The 12,979-nt window shown below is 43.7% G+C and overlaps 1 long non-coding RNA gene across 1 annotated transcript in view; it reads left to right on the top strand.

The window, feature by feature from the left end:
* The window catches only part of LOC142064491 (uncharacterized), a 116,085-nt gene that overhangs the window by 21,533 nt on the left and 81,573 nt on the right, over positions 1–12,979 (top strand). The window contains exon 6 of the long non-coding RNA XR_012663132.1: positions 9,150–9,244. This is a non-coding gene — a long non-coding RNA (uncharacterized LOC142064491). The remainder of the gene's footprint in view (positions 1–9,149; positions 9,245–12,979) is intronic.

Here is a 12,979-nt window from a genome sequence, read left to right as displayed (position 1 = left end):
TAAATTGAAGTAGAATTTTCTCCAGAAATTAGACTCCGTGTCATGAGATCGTTTGTATCCCCTCTCTCTCTTTCTCAGTCTTTCTCTCTGCATCCCAGTCCTTATGATTTAGTTTTCTGTTTGTATTTATGAGGAGGTTTATTGCTAATGTTTTTGTATGATGTCATTAAAAAGCAGCTTCCTTACTGAATGCGAGGACTGAGTCACTTCCCCATATTTGATACACCCCTGGCAAAGCAATATGATAAATCTTACATATGAAAAGAGATTAAGGATAAGGCCTTCAGAAAGGATAAATTTAGACTCTTATTTCTGTATTTGTCTGTTTTTCAGTGAAAGTGCTTAAGCTCTCAGCACTTGGAACCAACTTAAGTATCTGAGGGTCTGAAACCTCAGTCAATGCATTTACCCCTTCGCTTCGATTTAAAGACTCTTTGTAGTACAAAATGTCAGTTTTCCAATCTGTGTATTTATTCGCTGTCTACTTTTTACTACCATTTTAAACTATTCATTGTTTTTAAAGCCTCTGTCTCTGCAACAGTAAAAACTTAGTGTTATAAATAGGCTATTAAAATGGCCATTTAGCTAATCCAGCTTCCTTAGAGTAACATGGTCACGTTAGTAGTTCCATAATTTCATTTTTGAAAACATTCAAACTATTCTGAAAAAATATTTGCCAAGCTGAATTTTCTTAAGAATTTGGTGCAAAATCTTTAGCTGGAGGAAATGCTCTGAAGATTTTCATGCACGTGTTTTTTTATGTGCCAAAATACCACTGTGAGGTTGGTAAGCAGTTGCAGGGTTTTTTCGCTTCTGTATTCCTACGCAGATTCACAATTGCAAAAAATTCTGAGGCAATACTGAGTATGAGGCATATTAATATGAATCTATAAGAGGCTCACATCTTGAATATTATATGTATTTCTTGTCCTCAACTCAAAAAGACCCTACACACTAGATTTAGAAAAGGGAACAGCAGTGAGCCAATTTCTGGAAAGGTTTCCATATGAGAAGAGGCCAATAGCATGAGCTTAGAACAGAGGTCCGAGGGCTGCATAGTTCCTCTTGGTAGAATCTTAAATTGTGCAGAGAAGTAATAGGGAACGCTTGTTCTCTATTTCTTCAAATTGTAATAGTGCTGAAACAAATAGAAGTGCTTTTCCACATAAAAGACATTAATAACCTGTGGAACTCTTTGCCGCAATTACCTAAATTTGTGAAGGGTATGCTTGTCCTTGCAATTAAAACCCAAAATTCTTACTACTGAAAAGAAAGGTCTTGATACAGTCTCGGCTCAGGAAGTCTGGAAGACCTGAATTACAGGATACATACCATAGAAAGGAGCCCTCTTTGTTATATAATGCTGAAGCGTTGCTCTTCCAGAAGTTTTTGGGTTTGTATTTTTATATTCCACAATGAAACTTGATGGAAGATAGGAAAATCTTACAGCAGTGTTATGCCATCACAATTATTTCATTAATTTAAACCTGTCACATAGGCACACTGCATCAACATCAAATATAGCTTCTTTCGTTTCTAAGTATGCCGATACTGTCCTCTCTCGCGCTGGTATGTAGCAACTTCATTTCCTGTCCACATTTCATCCCACAGATACTACCCTGTGCATTCTAAAAAATAAATGGGGAGCATATAGCAAGTACTGATAGGAAGGGATCTGTTCATGTGGGCAAATGGGCAAGATTTTGAACTTGACTGCCAAGTAGCATATGCATGCACCTACAGGCAAGCGGGAAGTAAAGCAAGAATGCCCAACCTGAGGCCTACAGGCTCACTCCAGAAATACCAGAGTTCAGCCCTGGACTGTATTCATCTTAACGAGGGACCTAAAGTCCCAGATTTCGAGTCATCCATCTTAGGTTGAGAAGCATGTTGTGACCAGTGATGATTTTTTTCTCCCCCAAGAGCTAATCTGGCACATAAAGGATGAGAGCGTTAGACATTTGCTTCTTTTTATTGCAAAGTAGTAGCTGATTTTTGACGGGACAAGAGTTGAGTCGCTCTCTGGAGGATTGCGCTACCCATGTACTTTGCTTATTGCTATATGGTATTGTCTCAACAAAGCAGAGCCTACTGTTATCCATTACTTTCTCCTCTCATAGAGCTGCTCTGGATTAGCCGGGCAAGTCGCTGGCTGCTCGGCATTTTGCACGCTACCAGCAGAAACAGTTACTCCCTACAAGCAACTCACTTTGACAGAGATGGCTGTGCGTTTCTTCTAACTAGTGTTTTTATTCAAGTCGGACCGTTCATCCACGGGAAGCGCTGACTTGAGCCCATGGCAAGAACTCCCCACAGACTGGCAGCCTGTTGCACCTTTCAGGAAAGGAGAACTCAGTCTTTTTATTATTATCTGTGCATGAAGTTGTATTGTCAGAGTCTGGACGTGCTTCGTGAACCAACAGACTTCCGTTGTGCCAGGTGGCACAGGCAGAGAACGGTGAGCAAAGCTGGTTTTGTTGGGGGACTTTTGTGTTGGGTCTTCTGAAAGTAAAAAAACCTCAGCCTTTTTGGGCTGACTCCCCCTTCCTCAGGCCACACACAACCGTTCCAGTTAGCCCAGCCACTCTATTGAAATATTTCCTTCTTCTAGCTACAGCAGCAATAATATGTGGAATGTCTTTGAGCTCATGCGTTGTCAGGGCCACCAAAAGGCGAGCAGCAGCCAGCTTCTCGCTTCACCTTCAAGTGCCCCTTTACTGTACGCAAGCACCTGTAGAGGCTAAAATCCCCTGAGAGCGATTGCCTGGATAACCAGCACTGGTGAGTTTGGGGCTTGGAAAGGTGGGGGATGGGGAAAGTTTGGGTGCATAAATAAGCTGAAAAAATCCTCACTGTCAAATGAAATGTTCCTCTGCTTTATCACCATTATTTTTAGTGAGATTTTGCATTATGGTACCTTGAGTTTTAAATTAAATGTCAAATATAATTTGGCACTACAAAGAATGAATTATGTGACTGCCCTTAGAGAAAATCAGAAGGCTTAGCTCTGTGAGTTAAATTGGTATCTGCCTTATACTGAGCTGATGTGGGCTAATTGATTAGGATCTGACAGGATACCATATTGCAAATTCAGCACAATCTCTTCCATTAAAAAAAAATAGACCTAAGGTACCTTTAGGGAAAAGCAAAAAAAATCTTCTGTAAAACAGAATGGGGAGAGGAAAAGAGTATCTTCAAGGACGCATTGATGGTTTAGATTCTCCAGAAGCCCATGCTTCTTAAGGGCACAATATGGATGCTAATGTGCCCCAGGTCACTTTGGAAGCAGATTTGCAATCAGATTTCAGGTTCTTCTGGCCTAACTTTAAAGAGCAGCAAAATATTTTCTCAGATAGCTGACTAAATCTATCTCCATAAGAACTGGGATGACAAAGTGCCACTTTACATCATTAAAGGAGGGTAATACATTTTAATCAGCAATTATATGAGGAAGGACAAACCAAATGCTATAGCAGTGGGTCATTTTATAAATTCAGTACTTGTGGGCCTCTCCCTTTCAAAACGCATGATGTTATTTCCTGGAAACATCAGTCTTAAAACTATTGTCAAGTAAACAAGCCTTGTGTTTCTCACAGCCTTCATGTCTGTGTAGTCTGGGTTTAATTTTCTGTTAAGTACGGCTAGTGTTGGGGGGGGAGGACTAAGTTTGAAGTTCTAATGTAGTCAGGCTGGAATCTGTCACTCAGCTTATTGCATGTTGATGACTCAGTGCAGTTTCAGCTGTAAGCAGACCATGATTTATGGACACCAAGTGAACTCCTGCGGCAAAAACCAGCCATGAGATCAGAGCAGCAATAGGGCCCTTTTTTGGCAGGAGACAGCGCCTGCATTTTTCTCATTCATGCCAAACTGCTTTGCACGGCAATTAGCTCTGTCCTCATTTAGTCTCCAGTCCCAAAGGGTAATGAAAGTCATATATCATCTTCAAGGCTGCTAATTATCCAGCTCAGTTACAGGTAGGCTTTGTAACTGTGAGAAGGGCCTGTCTGCTTGATATTTATTGCTCTTCCAATAAGCAAGCAAAGGAGAAGGGGGGAAAAAACTTTCTTGAAAGCTTGCCCATACCCCTTGCCTCAGATCCTTGACATACCTTCTGCAAATGTGCTAGTCAAAGGGGAAATGTCTTCATTCCACATATCCATTTTTCATGCTGTAACTAAACATTCAGCAAGAACAGAGAGCAAGTGCTTGAAACATGAGAGAACATACATTTGGGGTGAGCTTGTCTCTAGTCATTTGCTCGTGGAAAGACAATCCTCTGAGTACACAGCCATGAAAACAGGAAGAAGGGCAACAGGGAAGAATGAGGAACTCCTCCTGCTCCACCCCTGCCTCCTCCCAGCCCTTCAGCACACACCACACAGCATCTTGGGAAGGTGTTGGGGTTAGAGAACTGCAGTAGTTTTACTGAAGATGTACTGGAGGAGCCTAGAACTCTGTATTTGAACCCTCTCATCACCATCAGCCCTGAAAAACAGTAAAATTCAAACCTCCGTCGGGTGTTTGGATCCTGCCTGACTTTCTGTAACAGGCTGAACCAGGTGCTCAACAATTTCTGTTGTTCTGGATGCTGGTATTAACAGAGCTGGGCTTTGCAAGCAGGAGCCATCTTGTGCTGTTGTCAGTATATTGGCTAAATCGACAGGCCGGGCATTTGAGTCCTTGCTCTGCTAAGGAATGAACTGCTTCCTAAACGTGGATGAAATCCTGCTAGGTTTTGAAGAGGTTTGGTTTGCTTTTGACCTCTTTGTTTCATTTGTATTTTACCTCATTATTTCATATTTATTTTGATCAGTAGGCCTGAAGACTGCGAGGTCCAAGACTAAGCAGTCTGTTGCAGTGCCAGTGTCGAGGCATCTCCAAATCCTATCAGCCAGTGAAGGAGTTGCCAGATGTCCTCTGTAACTGCCCAGTAAAATCTCACGCTTTGTATGAAAAGCTCACAGAAAAGCTTTCTCCATTATTTCACATCAGCTGCCTGCTTTTCTGACACTGGTGGCAGTGGCTGCTATGAAAAAAGCTACTGGGAATATGCAAGAAAGTAATTTTGCTGGCCCCAGCACAGGGCACATCTGCGCATACGTAACGCAGCTGACTTGGGCGTGCGCCGGTGCGTGGAGTGACGTCGCATCTCGAGGCATGACGTCTCGTCTCCCTGGTGTTACCAAGGCTCCCGTTTACTCCAGGGTCTGTTGTCTCAGAAATCCTCAAGGCAGCCTTGTTGTGTAGAAAGGCAGCTGTCAAAGCAAGCACGTGGAAAGGGGGAGCTGGGGCAGAAGCAGTCGGTAGAGCTCAGCAAATAAAGAGCTTTGGCTGGCGCCGGCCTGCAGCTGGGCGTACAATGGGCAGGAGGAGCAGGGATGCTCATCGTTTGTGCACAGCAAGAGCAGTTTGTGACTGTATTGGTAGAAGGCAGAGAAGATACGGACCTACTGTCATAGCAGAGATGTCCTGAGAGTGCGCTGCTAGGTGTATGGCTCTTCGGGTGGGAGCTGAACTGCAGCACGGTGGGAGTTCTGCAGCCTTTGAAGGCTTTGAACTGTGGAGCGGTGTTGGGAGGGCCCAGCACTGCTCTGGTGCCTCTGGGTGTCTCCGCGGGTTCATCCAGGCCTGACTTTCATTTCTGTCAGCAGCAGGAAAGTGCTTAGAGGGCAGGGATGGGAAAGAAGGGGAGGAAGCTCCTTACTCATTCTTACAGCTCCTCTTCCTGTCTTCGCTGTTGTGGGAAAATGGAGGATCCTCTTTCATGATCAAATGTGATTTTATTTTTCTGTGGACTGAGGATGCAGAACATTTTGCACTGTTTTTCTGGCCTGGAGGAAGCACTAGAAAGCTGGGTGAAATCCAAGCGGTTCAGATACTGAGATGCAGAGGAGCATTGTAAAGGAGCGGGTGCTCATCTGTCGTGTGTTGGCAGATTCCCTTGAACGGAGCGGTACTCGCCTGATTTATACCAGTCACAGAGGTGCCCTGCAAACCTTGAGTTATTTGTCTGTGTGGTCTTTGCCAAGTTTCCAAACCTGTTCACTTGAACTTTCGGTAGCTGCATTCCAAGTGCTCTCGCCCCACCCTTCCTGGAAATAGGTCTCCACGCAGCTCCTCCTGGCGCGGTGGGAACCGCTGTTGGGTATCCCAGTGCCGGGCGGCACCGGTGCCCGTGTGCTGCTGCCTTGCAGGGGCAAGGCTGGAGGCGCCGTGCCACTGGTCCTGAGCTGAAGGGCAGCGAGTTGGATAGAAGTCGTCGTTCAGGATTGGAGTGGTGATCTATCTAATCTGATATCTTGGCACTGATAATGGATAGCGCTAACTGCTGCGGAGGAAACTGTCCCTTTTTCTCCTATTATTTAATTCTTTCTCTGATACGGGTTTAAATTACTCTTTTTCCTCATAGTTAGAATTTCTGCTTCTAAAAAAAAAGAAGTTGGTTTTGCACTACTCATTCTGTAGTGCCCATGACATTTCTTTTTACACCTTTTGAAGTTTTTCTGCAGTTTTTCTGAGAATTTAGCAGAGAGTGGGAGAGGGATAATAGGAAGAAACAAATACTAAAGGCTTCATCCAAATCCTGCTGAAGCCACTAGTGTCTTGCCTTTTCCACCATTTGGTTTAGATCTGCGTCCTAGCCCAGCTTTTCATGTAGTACTAATTAGCATGATACCAATATTAAAGTTTTGGAAGAAGTATTTGCTGAGATGAAGATGAGAAAGTAATGAAAAAAGAATGTTCAGGGCTTACAGTTCTCAGTCCACAAAACCATCTCGTAGAATTTCATTTCACTTGGTTTAATTTTTCTATTTATTGTCCCATCTCTTGAAACAAACATTTGTCCAACTTTTATCTGTTTCCATTTTTATTAACAATGACTACGGTATCATAAAGGCAGGTATCCCAAATGCTTGTTCTTTATCAGTGATGTGATTTGTTGTTGCGCAGCAAATGACATCGGAATCCGTTGTTCCCTTCCACCACCAAAAGGGGTGATACCCGGGTGTAGTTTTGTATCAGCCGTGAACTGCTGAGAAGGTGGTGAAAGGGTGCGTCTGTCCCCTGTCCTTGCACTCATCCAGCTGTGCCGGCAGCTGCACAGGCGAGCGGGTCTGGCTGACTGCTGAAGCATGCAACCACACGTGCTGACACAAGCGTGGGGAGAGGCAGGTGAGGCGGTGGAAGGGAAAGTCTCTCCCTTTCAGTAGCATTTCAAAGTTCAGCTAGGTGAAGCTGACTGTGAAATCGCATCCTTACTGTAGCTGCATATACTCCTTAGGCCTCGGTTTCTTGCATGGCTTCTTCGACAGGTGAGGAGGAAAAAAAAAAAGCAGCATATAGACATGCTTAATGTGTATAGAAACATCCAACAGAAAAAGACACCTGTTTATTTTGTTTACCCCGTCCATTGAAACAGTCTTCCCTGTAAATACCGCTACTGGTTTACCTTCCCGATGTAGCAAAGTGGTGCTGCTGCAAATGGAAACTAAAAGGCTGTTGTTGGCGTTGTGTGCTTTGGATCCGACACGTACGGGGATGGTCTGAAAAGGTATGTTGAAGGTGTGTTTCTAATTGGGAGCTTAATTCGAAAATAGATATTGTTGAAAGGCCACGTCAGAGGAGCCTGAGAAAGATATAAAAATCAAGTGTCTTTGATCAAGTTCTGCCTCAAACTTCTCACCTTTGATGCATGGACCCTACACAAGATGCCACTGCTCTCCAAGTACCTAACCACAGCCTAAAAAGAAAGCTGCTGTGAGATAACTTCACTCTTCCCTTTCAGATGAAGCTGGAAAAAAAAACAACCACTATGGGGAAAACACTATTTGCAGCACTTGAACTGTGGATTTTCAAAACTGCTGTTGAGCGTGAGTGGAGCAAACTGCCCTGGGAACCTTGCCCTGCTCATTCGGTGTGGCACAGTGTTGCGATAAGCCTCCTGTTGAACAGTGTGGACTGCAAAAGAGCTACAGACAGTTATTCAGTATTGTGGAAAAATTCACACAGAGAGAATTCAGGTCTTCAACATTTTTTTTACTAAAATGTCTCTGTGTATAAAATTGGCAGGAAGGAATAGGCATGGTGTGTATTTTGTCATCCTTTAAATCTTATTTTCATAGAGAAATGATTAAAGAATGGGCTGTACAAAGCACCAATCAATATATGTGATAAGGGAAATTCATGCAGAAGAGAGGTCTGAAGTGTGAGGTACAGGACATGAGAGTATTGCTTCCTTCCTGTGATTAAGAGCTTTTTTTCCTTTCTAACTTAAGTTTCTATGCTCAACAGTAAATGTAGTGCTTCTCTTCCTTTTGTAACAGGCAGTCGTTACAAATTTTACCAGCTCCAACAGGGAAGGCATCAATCGGGTCTCGTCTGGTAAATGTTAAGCTCCTTGTCAGGGCTACCAAATCTTTGGCATGTGTATGTGCGGAAGGGCTGGGGAAGAATGTTTATCCACTCTCTTCTTACAGATTCTGTTCTGCATATGTTCTGGTGCCATGGTCGTCTCTCTAATATCACCTACATGTTATTCCATTTTATGGCAGAGCAAGCAAGGTCAGAGAGATGCACGATGTGCATAGAGCAACAGATGCTAAGGTTTCCGGTGGTACTTAGCTCTTTCAGAAGTTTGTTCTTTGTTTCATAAAGAAGTCTTAAAGAGCCCACAAGAGATCTTATCTCTTGTGCAGGTGAACTCTGGCCTTTCTGTGGAGCGTCCTGTTGGGACAGAGAGCTGTAACTGGTGATTATGGTCTTTGTCCTGGATGTGTATATAAGTATGCTGGAAAAAGGAAAAAAGATTTTGATCTCGGTTTGAAATTTTATGAGAAGTGATTGTAGGTAGCACAGAGTGGGGGTAACATGCTGCCAGAACGACTGCTGAAACGTACAGATGCGCTCTTTTACGGGAACCAACTAGCTTCCTGCAAACTCCCATGAGAACCCCATAAGCAATACAGAGTAGCTTACTGGAACCAGTGAATTAAGCATGGTCTTTTGCCGTGGTTTTTACTGTGCTGATCTTTTTTTTTTACTGCTGAGTTTTTAAGGGAATAATGGACGGCTTTTTCACAAATTAAATACTGTGTGTCTCAGCCAGATAGGTTACCTCTCGTTCATGGTTCTCTTTCTTAATCCAGGAGGGTCACTATCCCTGGGCTCCTCCGCTGCAGCACAGAGAGAATCCCTGGCACCTCTGTGCCTTTCCTGCTTTGGGAACACTGGCAGGATGATGGTGAGTAAAGGCCAAACGTGTTCCTGCTGTGTGAGAAAGCTTCCTGAACGTGCAAGGTTTTTTTCATGTGGGTAGGGTGTTATTTTGTGATTGCTGTTCTGTTCTGCTCAGACTGTTTGAGGCTGTTCCTGTCAAGAGTCTTAGTGATTCTGTACCTGGTAACACCCCAAAAGTAAGTGTGGCCTTGTGTAATTCTTACCTAATTGTGTTTCTAGGCTATATCTCTATATGGTTAACATGCTTATTAAGCAAGCAGGAAAATGTTTGTTTGCTAATACAGTAAATAAACTACCAACAAGCCTATGTTTAGTGAACCATCAGTGATAGTGGTTGGTTTTAGATTCAAAAATTATTACATTGAGTGAGTACATTCAGAAGCAATCCTTTTATTTCTACCTTGCTACATATAGCTGGACTCATGTTTATGTGGTTTTCAGTCTCCAAGCCAAGGCAACCATCCAGTTGTCCTCATTCAAACCGAAACAGAATTTTCTTTTAACAAGTCCATTGCAGTAATTGTTCAGTCTAGGCTATTTCAACATCATTGTTAAAAAACAGACAAGCAAGGGAACATCTCTTCCTCTAGCTGGTCCTGCAAGCAGTGCCGTAGTATTGTATCGTAGCTTTGGCCTGGCAGAGACTGGAGAATCCACTAGTCCCAACGCCTCTGCAGTAAAATAATTAGCACCTGATTTGGGGCAGGGCTCAATTACAGCTTGTGGTAGGTAGCTGTCCAAGCAGAGAGGGAGAATTGTAGGAGCCCTTTCTCTTTCTTGGCTTCCTGAGTGCACTCCTAGCACTCTGATTTCTGCTTTCTCAGCTCCCGACGCCTCATATATATCTGTGTCCCAGTTGAGACTCATTGGCAGAGGAATGCAATCAGAGCTTGCCTTTCAGCTTTCCACGTTTCCCAGAGGCCTGCATGCCTTGCAGGCAAATACCCTTTGTGCTTATTACCAATACAGATATTTTCATCCCATTTATGGGTATGTCAATACTAAAAGTGCTGAGACACACAAGCTGGCTCTGCAGGAAGAAAGTCTGGAACTAGGAATGGTGGGGAGTGACAGCGGCTGTATCCGTGCTCGCTTTGTAGAACATTGCTCGGTCTAAGAAATATCGTGGTTGTGCAAACACAGCCAAACGACCTCTAGATCTGAGCTCTTATGTCTGCCTGTAGTCACATGGACTAACCCTTCAGTCTGCATCCTGGAGTCAGGTCCTGAAGTGCTCAGTGAGGGAAGATTCTCATTGGAGTCTGGCAGGAGGAGCGTATAATTTTGTCCAAAAACACTGAATATGCAGTAGCAGCTGTGGGTTGTCAAATCCAGCATAGGATTATACCCCACATCACATGCTTCAGCACTTTATACAGACTATGTTTAAATTAATTTTTAATTAGCTCATTATACAGATAGAAGATCTGCTCATCTCAAGTTTCCTAACCACAACTTTGCCTGCAGGTCTCTCTATCAGACAGTTGGATGATGCCAGCCCCCATCTTGAGCTGGAAGTGCTCAGACCCTGCAGCAATGAGACTAATATTAAAAGCCCTGATAGTATCAGGCACCACCCTCCATTATATCACGATTGCATTTTCATCTTCATGCCCAACCTTCTTAAATACTATAAAGAGCTTGTGGAGGGTGGGGGTTCATGACTGCTAGAAAACCTCCATGCCACGGAGAGCCAAAGCATAATGGTGCTGCCCATAACCTCTGCAGAGGTTTTGATGATTAAGTGCAAGTTCAGCCCACCCAAAGTGATTCATAACGAATTGTTGGTCCAGAGATTGCAAACCACAGATGATCTCCCTCTTCTGGTTGGAGAAGATTTTGTAGACATAGACGCCTAATGAAGCGTGACAGTGCCAGTTGCCTGTAGTAGTATTACCTGCTTCGGGAATACCTTCTCTCCTCTGTTCAAAATCTGTCCCCTATTGTGAGATATACCGTACACGTACGTAGCTTGCGGCACGAACAGGCATGGCTGAGAAAGTACTGGCTTTACAGGCCTGGAATTAAAGTATGTGTAAAGCCATTTGTTTGGTTCGCGCAGGAAGCACATGGCACGGTGAGGAGCAGTCCACAGATCGCTTAAGGTCCAAGTATTGGCCTTAACTTGAGATCATCCTTATCCCTCCGGCACCTACGTGTTAACAGTCTCTTCGTTACATGTTTTTAGTCCCGTTAACGTGTTCGTCGTGGCGCTTCCAACCCACTCCAGTGTGACAAGCTGACAGCCATTATAATGAGATCATTCAGAAACATTTTTTTTCCTTTTTCATTTCCTTCTATTTGCTATCAGAATTCCCCTCAGAAGACTCATTTCCGTGAGACCAGGAGGGAATGGACACTTCACGTGTTTCAGTATGACTTTTTAAGGATAGCTGCACCACAGGAGACTACCTGCTTCAGACTGATCAGACAGAAGTAAAAGCTGTCAACTTAACTTGACACAAACTGTAAACTTGACTCAAAAATTCTTGTGAGAAATCATATGATTTGTTCTTTATGGTACAGCAAATCTTTTTGAGAAGATATTAAGTCTCAATTTAATTTCTATGAAATCCTGTTCTTGGCCTGTGTGGAAGCATACCGCGCTTCAGTGACGGGAGGTACGGGGGGTAGCCCAGCTCCAAAGACGCCTTAAACTATTGTCCAGCCATTGGCACCTCTGGAATTTCATAATAAATTGAATCAGCTGAACACGTGGTGGGGAGGGGGTTAGACAGTGAACAGATCTGAATGGGTGGTGAAACCAATGGCTCGGTCTCTAGTTTCATTCCTGCTTGGATTGCTTATCTAGGAAGAACAGGGCAGGGAATGTGTAAGGATATACGTGCTGTTTGTTTAGATCTGTAGGAAGTAGGAAGCGAATTCCTAAGCGGAAGCTCTGCTATGAAGGAGCTAGAGAGGGAGACAGGCTGATTTCCTATAGGGATATCATTAATTTATTTGTTTTAATGACATTCCCTGTCTTTTGTTTTACGTGTAACACAGAAAATTGTGACTTTCTTCAAAGTCCATCTGTCCAAGACCCTTCGTTGTTATTGGTTTTCATTCAGCTCTGTCCAGCTTCTCTATGAGCTGATGGCATTCAAGGGCCAAAGCTTTGTGATATATTTGTTGTGGTTTTACCAGTGCCGTACAAAGCCTCACCTCTCCTCTAGTTCCTGACTGTGGCTAGCCTGAGGATGGAAAACTAAGCTGCACTGAAGCATTTCAATATCCTATTCCACTGCAAACTCACATTAAATTTGCAATTCTCTTTGAACTCAGCAGAAAAACCCTGACTGACATCAGCTGAGTACCTGTGTTTCTGACAACATTACTGCTTGTCTGGTGTAGCAGTCCCTGTGGCCGCTGAGAGTGAAAAGTAGCTGAGGCAGTTTCTGAGGTGGGGAATACTAAGAGCCCAGTTAATTCACCCTCTAACTAGTCTGCCATCCCCCTCCTCTGTTCTTTTCAACTTGTTCTAACCTGTTAGTACCTCTGCCACCGTGCCATAGGTCTGTGCTGCATTGTCAGAAAGCATGTGCGCAGGGGGATGGAGGTAACCGTTGGCACGAAAGGGGGGGAGGTAAGCAAATATTTTGCTTGCCCAAGAGTGGGAAGGTGCGCTCAATGAACCTGGCTATTTCTCTGAATATAGACGTTGCAGAGGATTTTCTGTAAGAGACAGGCATCCTGCCTCCAAAAATAACTTATGCCTGATCTTTCAAAACCCTTCGTA

The sequence above is a fragment of the Phalacrocorax aristotelis genome, chromosome 14 (genome assembly GCF_949628215.1).
Source record: "Phalacrocorax aristotelis chromosome 14, bGulAri2.1, whole genome shotgun sequence".
Classification (NCBI taxonomy): Eukaryota; Metazoa; Chordata; class Aves; order Suliformes; family Phalacrocoracidae; genus Phalacrocorax; species Phalacrocorax aristotelis.
The sequence above is the reverse complement of the archived record's forward strand: the minus strand, read 5'-3'. Positions and strand labels throughout refer to the sequence as shown.